This window comes from Corvus moneduloides, chromosome Z (assembly GCF_009650955.1).
Source record: "Corvus moneduloides isolate bCorMon1 chromosome Z, bCorMon1.pri, whole genome shotgun sequence".
Classification (NCBI taxonomy): Eukaryota; Metazoa; Chordata; class Aves; order Passeriformes; family Corvidae; genus Corvus; species Corvus moneduloides.
The window spans coordinates 47621758-47635147 of NC_045511.1; the positions used below are offsets into that span (position 1 = coordinate 47621758).

The 13390-nt window shown below is 37.5% G+C and overlaps 1 long non-coding RNA gene across 1 annotated transcript; it reads left to right on the forward strand.

Annotated features, from left to right (window-relative positions):
• The first annotated feature begins 1295 nt into the window (after positions 1 to 1295).
• LOC116437486 lies at positions 1296 to 3786 on the forward strand. Its single transcript, XR_004237327.1, has 3 exons — positions 1296 to 1378; positions 1897 to 2035; positions 3395 to 3786. It is a non-coding gene; the product is annotated as an uncharacterized LOC116437486 (long non-coding RNA).
• Positions 3787 to 13390: the final 9604 nt, after the last annotated feature.

A 13390-nucleotide genomic window follows, 5' to 3' on the forward strand; every position in this document is an offset into this window, starting at 1 on the left:
TTGGGACAGACATAATGAGACATTATTTTGGAAGTTTTTATTTTAAAAACTGAAAGAAGGCAAGAGTAAATTCATTACTCTTTATTTGTGAGAACAATTTGAGAGCTAATTTTAAAAATAAAATTAATCCTGATGTCGCTCCACATTTATAATATCTTTCTTTTCTGTGTCCACCTTTTTCAAATTTTCCTGATGTGATGAAACTGTTACTAGGTAAATCGTTCTCAAGATTAGTCACTTGACTGATCTCAGCACAGGACAGGATGAATTTTCCACCAGAAGTATCTGAGTTGTAATAAACTTTTACTCTGAAAGTACTAGGAGAGTCCCACTGTTGTTAAATACACCAGGATTTCATAGCAGTTCTAATAACACTAATAAATGAGAGATTCCTGGACAGTCTGCAAGCCTAAAATCAGACTCAATTAATTAACAGAAAGGGGGAATCAATAGTGAAATAAAGTGAGCTAAAAGATAACTATATTGAGAATGACTTTTGAAAGAACAAATGTACCTACAAAGCTGTCTGTTAATGTGGTACCTGATTTTGGGGAAGGTACAGGATTCCTTTTTAGCCTTGCAGTTTATCTTAAAAAATTATTAGTATAAGTACTCTGGTGTTTTTGGCTGTAACATAATTACCACTGTGGAATGAAATGATGTATCTTTTATTTTTGACAAATTTCTGAAACAGACTTCAATGCGATGTATTAAAACATCTCCATGAGGCTTTATCTTCTTCTCATGAAGCAGCAGAACAAACCAACTGTCATGGAATACATGTTGTTTATAGGGCAATATTCTTCTACTTCTTTGAAAAGAACTAATGAAGGCTGCAAATTCACAATGATTTAATTACATTTTAAATGCACCAAGAAGCTGTAATGAAAAGATTTAAGCATCTTAATTATGCTATCAATATTAGCTGATGCAGAGAGAAAAGGAAAACCTACTAGGCAGTAAGTAACTTAAATGGCTGAAATAATGTGAAATATTCAAGTATTATCTGATTTTGCTTTCAGGTTCTAAAAAGAAACCATAGAAATTATCAGAAATTATTAAGATTCTCTATAGCAACACATATTTTTAAGTTTTCAGAAAAAGTCCTGAGACTTTCTTACAGCTGAGAGCACAATATCACTTAACAATGTTACAGTGTTAGAATAAATATTAGAAACTGGAATGTAAAATCTCCAAACACTTAGTAAACTATTACGGCTTTTTATTTTTTTCACCCGTTAGTCTGTGTACAAAGAAATATCTATTCTTACTTTTTGTCTGTTACTTTCCTCCAGGTTTTGTGTTTTCCTTCCTTTCTCTTCGTTTCTGTCACAGTCTCTCCAGTTCAATGTATTTGTCCCTGGCCACTTTCTTTGAGGTAAGCATAGCTTAGTTTCTACCTAAAGTAATCAAAATTCAGAAAGATCAGTAGTTTTTAAAATTAATGAACTAGAAAAGTGCCAGGAAAAAAATAGACTAATATGGGAAAAACATCAAGCACTTCAAAGAGATAAGTGTTTAAAAGTTTCATCTGCCAGAGGTACGTGGCTCATCACTGTGATATATGCAGCTCGTTAATTAATGGTGTGATTTTGGGGTCCATCAAGTAACCAAAATCAAAGGTAGCATGATCAGGACAGTTCAGTCAGCTGAAGGAGGTGTCTTTAATCAGTCTGGGAGCAAATGGACTGGCTGAGTGCCCAAATGGTTCACGGGAGACTCAACAGGACGGTTCACGCCATGGGATAAGCTGTGCCCTCCAAGAGAAGGTCTGACCTTTGCCTGATGTTTTAAATGTCGAAAGAAAAGAATGTGTACAGGGAACAAGGGAGCTGCTGTTATGTGGAGACTAATACCCTTGTTCTGTTACACATCTAAAAATTCTCCTCATTACAGATGAACCAGTGTCACTCTGGAGTTCTCAGTGTGCTGTGTGTGGACAGAAAGATGTCAACAGCCAATATCTGAGAATGGCAGCTCTACTTCCCTTGTCACCAGCGTGCCTCAGTTCTCCACTGAGTCACTGGACTTGCAGGTAGGTTCAGCTGTTATTTCCAGACACTTGCAGGACATTTCTTCAATATTAAATGTAGTTGGAGCTTCTGGGCAAAAAAAATTTGAAAAGCTCCTGGCAGCCAAAACTAGTGTCAATCTACTACATACCTTATCCTATGAAATTAGCACTTTCATGTGCTCTTATCTTGAGAAGTGGGGCAGAATTTGGAAACAAGGCTTATATTCAAAATTTGCTGTAACAGGAGATGCAGTGCATCTGCAAAGCCCTGCACTTACATACACCTGCCAGGTGCAAATGTGGACTCATGTGAGAAGGTTTCAAATGCTTACTAATACTTGCCAGTTCAGTGTTTTTAGCTTTATGTCAATGCAAAACCATCCTTTACGCAGAGATCAAAAGTGCTGGTGTATATTCAAGTTTTTATTTTGAATTTGCATACCATTTTTTTAAAATGCAAAGTAGGAACATAGGTACACCTTGAACATTTCTGCAAGTGCTCATAAACAGAACTAGTAAGTACACTCCGTTTTTCTGCCAATGACAAACTGGTTTTCCTAATTTTCCATTTTTCTTGTTCTTACGTTTTTTTGTCTAAATCACTCTGATTTCCAGATAATGATTTATCCAGATAAGGACTTACGTAGTATTCCATGTTTCTAATAAATAGCTAGACTTGTGGAATGTTTTAAGAATGTAATCATGTTGGTAATGTAATCACATTACATTTCTATCCAGTTTCCATTATAACCAGGAAAAAGTTCCCTTTGATTTCAAGGACAGTTATATCAGACCAGGAGCACTTAATTTTTTAAAGCAATGTTAAGTGCTGCTGTTCACTGACATTGTTTCCCAAACACCAACGATTGTTCACTGACCCAGATGTGAACTTGGTTTTTTTCTGCCTCTGTTTATAGACACCCTTTCTCTGTTGTGCTTATCTGCCCTAGTCAGAGACTTATTTGACTTGCTGGGGAGTTGTGATGGACCAAATTAGAAAGCCTGTGAAATTTTTTTACAGCTGAGTATGTCAAAATCAGTATTAAAAAAGGCACAAAATTAATATTTACATAGATCAGGGCCCTCTACTTTACATTCCTGCGATTACTCAACTGTTGGAAAGAAGCTTGTTACTTGGAAGGGGAAAAAAACGGAGCTCACTTTGTAATGCCCAGAGTTGGGAATGGATACCATTCTCTGCAGCTCAGCACTTCAGCGTGACAAGGCGATGCACTAAGTTTCAGAATATTCATGGTCTTTTCCAAATGCCTGGCCATAATTGTGAGGAAAGCTATCTCTTGCAGGACACAGAGACCCTTTTGCCTAACAAATGAATCTCTTTTTTTTTTTCCCTTTTTGTTTTTTCTTTTTTTTTTCAAGCTGACAAACCTGTGAAAGCTGGAAAGGAAACAGAAACAAAACAGAAAGAGAGGCATTCCTATCTGCAGTCTGCTTCAGATGTAATGATTATGATTATAATCAACAATGACTTTTCACAGTAAAGTATTTTTGACCACAATTGGGTTCTACGTGAACTTGCTCTTATACACATAAACACTGTTAATGTGTCACAGGAAAGATCCATGATTTTTCAAACTTTCCATGCCAGATGTGTTTGCAACACAGTCCCAACACTAAAAAATGTTAGATATACAATGATACTAAAGACCAGTTGACTTCAGAAGAATTGTTTTGCCTGTGAAAACAAGTTCATGTTTTTTCTTCTCAATTATTCATTTCATGCATGTTCAGAATAATTAGGGGCAAATAACGCTCTCCGGAAATATATCAGTTCAGAAACCAAAGAAGCCTTCCTGTGTCTTTTGTTCACATTGCAACTATTTTTAAATGATCTCTGAGCTTTCTAAGTGAAAATTTCAGAAAAGTCAGAGCCCACTACCAAATAAGTGCTTTTCAGTCCAAACTCAGCACAGAATGTACATTATATCAGGAATAAGATAACGGATAAAAAAAAAAAAAGTATGTACTCCCTAGTGACAGATGATATGATATCACCTTCAAGATCTGTCTTGTTTTCAGAATACTATAAAACTGATCATCATATGTGGTCAAAGCTCATTTGTTGTCTTGAATTTTTGGAGGGTTATCTTCAATTATGAGTGTTTTCCCATGATGCAAGGGACACAGAAACAGCCTCTGTGTGGGGAATTGTCTAAATCCTCCACCACTGCCTGTAAGGTAGCAGTGTAAATCAATCAGTGGAGAGTTTCATGGTAAAGGTATGGATGAACATTTAGGGTTTCTTTTTTCTCCTATTAATCTTCAGACCAGATCAGTACACACCTGATCCTGTATGCTCACCAAAATGTATTGAGGAACAGATCTGTTGATTGTGCCCTATGCTGGTTCTATGAAATTACCACACTTATCCAAAATATATTTACTGGACAGATATATTTTAAAACATATTGAGTGAACAGTTGAGCTGACACATTTGAGTAATGATCTCCAGCAGGAAAAAGGAGCGGAGTGGAGGTGAACACTGAGATCAGACACCCACTTGGATTAGATCTGCCTTTACATCACTGCTCTTTTTGCAAATATCAAATCACATCTGTACTGGTAAGTGATGTGTACCACTGGCTTGGAAGCATACAAACCAAAAAATGTGAAAATAAACCTGGTCCTTTCACTGATGCAGAAATCTGTGCATTTAGAAACTGCACATTGAAGGTACATGACAGCTTGTGAGCTTCATAGATTTGTGTCCCACTCTCATTCCATTTTCTGTAGACTGGTATTTATAACTTCAAATATGAAGAAAAAAGTTTTCAAGAAAACATTTGATGGATAAATGTCGAAAATAATTGGAATAATTTTTGTCCTGAAGCGCATCAGACTGAACAATTTTCAACTTGAATGTCAGGAGATTCTTTGCTGAAGTGCTCAATGCCTGATCAGTAGTTGCCTCTGCAGTTAGGTTACTGATAACAGCAGATTAATCACACTGATTTGGCCTGACTTTGTGCTCAATCGATCATACCTATTGCCTGCTTCTTCCATCTTTTTGAGATGATTTCAGGCAAATCTACTGCCTGAAAAATATAGGCTTGTATCACTGTCCAGACTGTGGGGATAGGGACAACTTAGAAAGCTATATGCTCCATGCTCAGCAAAGTCAATTGAAGACAGAACCCTCACAGTTCCATATTACAGCTGTTAAAGCTGCAGTGGATGGTCATTCTCTTTTCTATACACCTTAAAGCATTTGAATGCCACAGGAGTTGCATCTCCCTTGTCTGTCTTGCACTTTGGTTTGGGATTCTGTTTGTTGAAAGGCTGATGACTGACCACAGAAAGTACCTTTCCCCTCTGCTGAAAAGTACATAGATGATTTTACTGCACAAGATACCCCTTGCCCACCAGATATTAATACACTTGTAGGCAGTCACTGTGTGACATACACGGTTTGACATTATACAGAGCTATCTGGAAGGGGTTTTTTAGCCAGAAAATATGTTATAATGGATTTCCATAGCAACTTTCTTGCACAAAGGCTATTCCATGTGTGAAAGTATTGTCTTTAAAGAACAGGGAGTCTTACATTATATTTAGACTAGGACAAAGATAAATGCAACAGAGAGGCAGCACGGCCTCTTGGAAATTGTTTCTGTGTAGGCAAGAGGAGAATGCCATGCAGTGCTGTGCAACTGGACATAGGCTGTGTTTTGTGCTGTGCAGAAAATTGATTGCAGTCTTCTGAGTACCTTTACAATAACATTTGCTGGCAAAACCATTAATCTGACTGTACTGACTATTGTGTAACACCTACCTCTTCAACATCTGTGAACAACACATATCATTAAATTACTGTGCTGTAAGAAATACTGTTAAAAGCAAATTTTAATGGTTATTTCTTAGCAGCTCTGAGGGAGCACTGGCAATCATATTGCTTCTTCATGGGAGCTAGATGGCTTGAATCATTCAGAGAGGCTTTGCAGCAGTGGAAGATGGGTTACTGAATTTAAATGATCCAGTACAATCATTAGAATTCCTGAAAATGTCCACAAGTCATTGCACACAGGTATTTTCAGATTACCCCTTGAATACAGGAAGATTGGCAATGAAAAAAAAAGAGATGGATATGAAAAGACTGCTAGGCAGCCTTTCTCTGTTACAATAATAGACCCAATTCTGGAGTTGCTAACTACTTTTTACTGCTATTTAGCAGTTACAGCTTCAAGAGAAATAAACAGCACATACTAAGAAAAGCAAACCATTGTTGCATTCATGACCTTATACCAAACATCCTTCATACTGAGCTCGACTGACTGGCATGCAGATTTGTTTCATAAACAAAAAGTAGTGTTTTCTCTCTAAACAATTCATTGTGAGCAATTTGTCATTGCAAACAGCTTCTGGCAGTTGACCAACTCCTTTCAGATAATCCTTCTTTAAACCAACTGGCCATTAAAATCTTGCCTCCCAACAATGGCACCAATTCATTCTTAATGAATAATTTGTCTGGATTACTGTATTTGCTGGATGAGACGGAATGAAGCTTGCATGTCATAAGCAAAATTGTTAACACTAAGTTATCATTTAATTGCCCTTCTCCTCATCTAAATAATCCTGGGTCATTTTCAATTCTCTTTTTTTCATGGGCTGCAACTGAACCCATAGCATTTATAAGGCCAGAGGAATGTGTTTGACTGGAGCTATTGATTAGGTCTTACACACACATACCTCAGATTTTAGGTCATTATTTTCCTTTTATTGTGTGGAAAAAAACATAGTCCAGAGAAAAATATGTTCACAGATACAGTGAATGATTATGATTTAAATTTAACACAAAAATAGGGAAAAAACATGCAAGCATCACAATAAACGTAACATAATGAATATTTGAAAACAGGTAAATAGACATTATGAGTCTACTAACTTAATATTTCTGAAATGTGGAAGTACTAATTACAGCTTGGAATAGAAGAATATGAATATTCACATTTACACTACATTCTTAAAAATCTTAAAATATGGCTTCTATTTCTTTCTTTTGCCCTTTTTTTTCTCTCAATTAGTAGATTTTTATTTTTCCGTTGATGGCTGTAGGTGTGTTGAGTGAAATCAATTTATATTAGCTGTATGTGTCAACTATGTCTGAAAAAAGACTGTTAAAAAGAAGGAGTTGGATTGAAAAGTAGAACAACTGGAATTGAACTCATTGTCATGGTGATCAATTTTTGTTCAGCTTCCTGTGTTCTCTGTGGTCTGAAAGAAGTCAGCTCTGCAAGGTGTGACTCCATTTTCTCATCTGAAAAATGAAGACTTTTTGATCTCCCAGGTGATGTCTGATGCTAACCTCATTGGTTTCTATGAAAGCCATAGGTAATTCGGAGATGAGAGCAACAGAAAGGTCTATAAATAAGATAAAATAAAATTCGTGAAGGAAGTATTGATTTTAGTCAGGACTGATAATATTTCTTGTCAATACTGACATATTAGTTTCATTTTCCATTATTTGTAAATGTTTTAGTTAAGCTAAAAAAGTATAGCCTCTCAAAAAGAGTTTGAGAGTTCTTATTTATTGGACTATAACCAAGTTCCAGTGGCTATGTAACTCCAGGGTAAGTTACAAAATGTTATATTATATAAATATACACAACAGGTGTCTTTTTCTGTTTCAGCCTTCTACACTACAGAATCAAGAACACAAACATCAGAACTAGCAGAGGATGTGAACCGGAGATCTCCCCTTGTAGAGAAACACCTCTCATTGGTTGTCCGTTCCCTTGTCAGTGCCTCCAACGCCACAGCTTTGTTTACGTACTTTTAAAGAAACAAAAATGGCTCCTATGCATGAAAGGTATAGTGCCTAAGATAATTAAGGCTGTTGTAATTTTCAGACTTCTCTTCCATGGAAAGTTGATAAGTCAATAAGATTTTGGAAGGCCAAAGGGCTGAAGATGAGGTCAAGCCCAAATGTTAACATAGTTCTTCTGGTCTCATTCATTAATAATTACTACGGAGTGGACCAAAGTACCCAAAAATAATTCCATTCTCACTGCCAAATACTACAGCAGTGATTACAGGCTTGATTCTTGATACATTAGTGTATCTGTACCACAGGGACTATATTTTTATCCATGTCCATAACCCTTTCTAGCAATTCCACAAGGTATCTGTAACAGAACAGTCAATCAAAAAAGATCCAGAGAAAAGCACTGTCTTAAAGTGCAAGATAGCCTAAATGCACTTTCAACAAGTGCTAATTCTCAGGCCAAATGGCAACCACAAAGCTGCTGGAGCTGGCAACAGGGTTCACCAGGAAGCCAGTTGGCATAGTTAAAAACACCTTAGCTACAGTCTCATTGCTGGGGGAACTACAGCTTCTTGGATCAAGTGGCACTAATGTATCTTCATGCATAAGCAGTCTCAAAATCTTTTCCTTACAGTCAGCAAAATCTACTGTGTGACAAGCACAGTTGAGAGCATTTGATCCCAGAGGAATTGCACAGGATCCAGAATGAAGATGTGCAAAGAAACATACAGTCTTGATGCATTTTTTCTACTTTTCAATTTTCTTATATATTCCTGAAATTAAAGACCTTGCTATTAAATGGACATAATGTCTGTGGATATGGATGCATAAACGCATATCTATTATGTGTATGTATATATATATATATATATGCATAAGCACATGCATACTCATACACATATTCATAATTTATATTTATGCTTAACTACATATGTGGCTTTTTTCTGTTATCCAGATTACAATCCTGCATGCAACAAGACTCCCAGAAAGACACTATAAGGATAATTCTCTAAGAAAAAGTATCCAGTATGCATATCCAGGGCTAATTTCTTCCCTTTTTCCCTGAGAGTAGGAGCTCTATGATTTTGTAAATGATGTGGAGCTTTTTCTCTTATTTATCTCTGTTGCTAATGTTATTTCAAGGATAAAAAGTGTGCACTTTTATGCATATTTATGCAATGTCATTGAAGGTGATGGTTTACTTAAAGATAATTGTTAAGGACAATTGAAAACTTTTTATGAGCACAATCTCCTTCAAAATAGAATGCACTTATAACTTTTATATCCAAACACAGTCAACTGACAATTCAGAAACAATTTGTAATAAAAGCTGATTATCATGTAGTTTGCATCATGTCTCTGTGTGTTTTAAATCTCCTACTTCTTTCAGTAAGATCAGTCTTTGAGGCTAATCTCTCCCACATGAGCAGTGCTATAAAATTGCCTTCACTACAGAGCAAAAGAGAAATTGTTTAAGTAAAGGTAGAGACTGTATAAATCATAAACCACTCTCTCAGATAAAGGCCATTAGATAGGTCTGTGTACAAATTTGACACTTTGTTTCCTTGCCTTTGACAGCCGTTTAGAAAGGCTTAAATATACAAGATCTGACTAAAGCTTTCAAAAATTCATCACGGAATATTTGTTAACCTTGTTCACTGTGATAGCTGTAGAACAAAGATAATACTCTTCAAATGGAGATAAATTACAGTCTTTCAAAAGATTATCACCAGTCTTAATCGAGTTTGCTCCTACAGCTGAACGGTCAATGACCTTGTTACTTGCACAATAAACATACCTGCTGCTTTACACTTACAGGGAGCAGTTTACCCCAACCAGGCTGCTGAGAATAGCTCCACAGGTTTGCTATGGTCCTACTTCTGCAGATAAGTTGGGAAATTCTGCTGGTTGAAGGACTTTTAAGTAATCGTTCAATTACTTAAATACCATAATTCGTGAGACTTAGTTAAATTTCTAATGGAGCTTGTGCATACAGATAAACTGTTCTACAGACATGCTGAATGCTCAGCAGATGTAAATCAGCATGGCACTGGAGATCTCCAGGGTGCCATACCACATCTACTCCCACTTCAGCTGGGAGGCTGCCCAGGCAGCTGGCTGCCCTTTCCTTCAAAGAAAGGAGCTCTGAACAGATAGTGAGGGATCTTACATATGTAGCTATGTGCCTTTTCAATGACCTCTTTTCGGTTTTGTTTTATTTCAGCTAAGAGTACTCACTCCTACACCTCCTTATTTGACATAAACATTTCAGCACCCATTTTTCATATTATAACACATTGGCTTGACAGGAACTGCACTGCAGGGATTTGGCACTCAAGCCAGTTATGCCCTGGCTCTCTTTGTTTGCAGAGATGCTGAGGTGGAGATTAGATTTTCATGATCTCCTAATGGCATTAAATCCTCCACTGTATGAGTTCGGGACTGTCCATACCAGCCCATCTTCAGCAGAATCAGATTAAACATCACAGGTTTAATACGCAGTTTTTGCAGAGAGAGCACATTTCTTTTTTTTTTTTTTTTTTCTCCTATTAGCAACATGACTTTTATTGGAATCAGCACCTCTTGATGTTGCACAACGGCACAGCACAGTAAAGGATGAAGCTGGGGTGAAGGAACAGCTCTGTCTTCTCTGAGGCTGCCTGTGCACTAGTGGGCAAAGCTGTCTGAGTACAGTTCAGTCAGTCCTGACATGAAAGTTAAGCCAAGGCCACTGTAAGATGAAGTATTTGGCATTATAACCACTACATACATTGGAGCTATGAGACTCTATGCTTTCTTCTCCTCTTTTTAGTTTAATAGCTATTGGGTTTACTGAGTATTTTTTTCATATGTTTGGAGGGGATAAAAAGGCCTGTTGTGAATGCTTCTGAGTGTTTCAATGTCTCAGTGACAGTGAAGGTCACCCAGCACCACACAGAATCCGGGCATCAGCAAAGACATCCTCAAAAACGGAAGAAAAACCCCAAAACCCACCCCCACCAAAAAAAAAAACCCAAATTATTTTTGAACATTTTTTAAAATTACACCCAAGAAAATAATAATATTTTGCTCTCACCCTAGAATTACAAAAAATATTTCAAGGAAAATAACAATAATAAAAATTAACTATTGTCACATAGCCTGATGACGAACCCTCATAAAAAACTGAAATCATGTTTTTTCTGTTTGATGTTCCTGTGCCCTCTTTCATATCTAATTGGTCTCCCCCTTCTCACGATTTCTTCTGCTTTTCTGATTATTAATCTGTCTCTGCAACATTTCCTTATACACTTCTATAGCAGGCTTTGAATAAAAGAAATAAAAAATCCTTTGAGGCCTTTCATTCATTTACTCACCCTGCTGCTACATGAGTTGATTATCCCAGGAAATGGTTAATGGTCCTAAGTGTTTTTATACACTACAGCAAACCCCAGGATTTGACTGTTGCTTTTGTAAGTGAGCTCATGTGATTTTGTTTTTTTAGGGGAGAGGAAAGAGTCTGTTTTAGTCATATGGCTATGAACTGAGCTTCATTTTCTAAGAAAACAGCACATGAGACTTCCTTCACAAAAACAACAGTAAAACCTTAGATCCACAGGGTGGGTTTTTTGTGGGTTTGACACAAAATTGTTTTGCATAACCTCAAACTTATGCTTACAAGGCACAAATATGACAAAGCTAAGCAGATTCCAGTATTTATCTTTTTTTAGCTATGCCTTTGGGTCAGCTAGGTTCTGCTTTATGAAGAGATAGTTGTGAATAATCTCTTCATCCTCCTTCCCTTGCTTGATCTGTAAAACAGCCCAGGGCCCTTGGCAGGACTGCTGTACTTACAGAGGTCACCATTACTTGACTTGTTTTGGTTTGTAATTACGAGCAAACTCCACTGTGCTCTCTGGGTCTGAGGATTAAACTGGATTTCATGGCATACATGCAAGCACAACAGCTTCATGCCATCAAGGGAGTCGGGGCCATGGCATCAGTCACAGGCCCCTTGTTCAGCTGCCTTCCCAAGCTCACAGCCCCATTCCCCGGCGTAAGAATCATTCACCTGCAACACTCTGGCTCAGGAACTGCATGGAGCCAAGCAGTCCATCCACAGCTAGACTTTGCTGACCCTTTCAGGCCAGTGACAAACCTCTGATGCGCTACTTGAGGACTAAAAAGCTGTCCTAACACAGGGCTTCTGAGGGCATCTTTGTTGTAGGTTTTGGCTTGCAGATTTAGCCTGGTGAGGCGCTTTAACACTCACATAAGTCTGTGCAAACAGGATCTTGCAGACCCTAGCTAGGCTTGCAAACACAAATTCTGCAGGTATCTGCAGGCACATACATACTTTAGATATGCATCCAAATCAGCTACGCTGGCTGTTCTTTTAAATTTACTCACAAAGGTCTTGAGAAATTAGGTCAATTAATTTTACAGAGTAAAAAATCTGAGTGTTTTCAATTTTCAACTGAAATCTTCAATTTGAAGAGAGACCTCACATTAACAAGGAGCTGCTAGAGAAGAAAGCTTTGTTTTCTTTGCAGAGATAACTGAGGACTTCCTCAGAGTACATCTGGGCACTATGACAGCACACTATTGAATAATAGTGGATAAACTAGAAGAGGGAGTGAAAAGAAATTGTGAAATCTTGTGTAGTGGTGAGGTTTTTATTATGCTGCATATCTATTGCTTGTGACGCCCAAGTTTCTGCAGGTTTCCAACCTGTACATTCTCTTAATCAGTAACCATAATAGTGCTATTTGTTTGCACTCCCATATAAGAAATTGAAATGGAGACAAGAATTGTCTTTGATCTCCTTTACTCTTTCCCTGTAATTTATTCTCCCATTGTTATTCTGTATGAAAGGCTTGCTACCTTGCTACAACAAAGTATTTTGGGGCAGGTCATATGCCTGGAGGGTAGGAGTCAGTGATTTGCTGTCACCCATAATCCCAAGGGAGCGGGTCATGGCCCAGGCCTCAAGTTCCTGTCACTTTCTGGACAAGAAGTTCCATCATAAAATACAGGCTGAGCACTCTGATTGTTTTAAAGAGTCACAAATATGTTGCACATGTAAGCGCATATGTTCTCTAAAAAAAGACTGAGCGTGTGAATTTGATATTTGCAGGTGGGGAGTTATGTAATTGTCAGGAGACAACTGCATGCAGAAAGACTGACCCCCTCTCAGCTATGGCAACTCACAACAGGTTAGACAAGCTACAACACGCAAGGTTCTTCTGCATGATTGCACATTCGACCTTTCAAATTCTAGCCTGAAATGTCAGTGATAAATGTTTTTGTTTGTTATACAACTCTAGTGGTGTAATTTTCTTGCTACTATTCTTTGTTTTTATTATTACATGTGGTTAACCCCAGGATTCTAGAGGAATCCTTGCTTGTTGCACTACAATGTTAATTTTGCTTATCGTGCACATTTTTCCTTTTGCATAACTCAAAAATAAGGCACAGTGAATCCGCGGTAAGTAGCCACAGTTAAGAAAGAGCCTATGGCTCCACAGAGTTGTTTGTTCAAAGGATAGCCAGGACAAAATTGGTTTGCAGAGCTTTTTCTTTGACAAGAAAGCATTCTTTTGCAGAAGCATTTT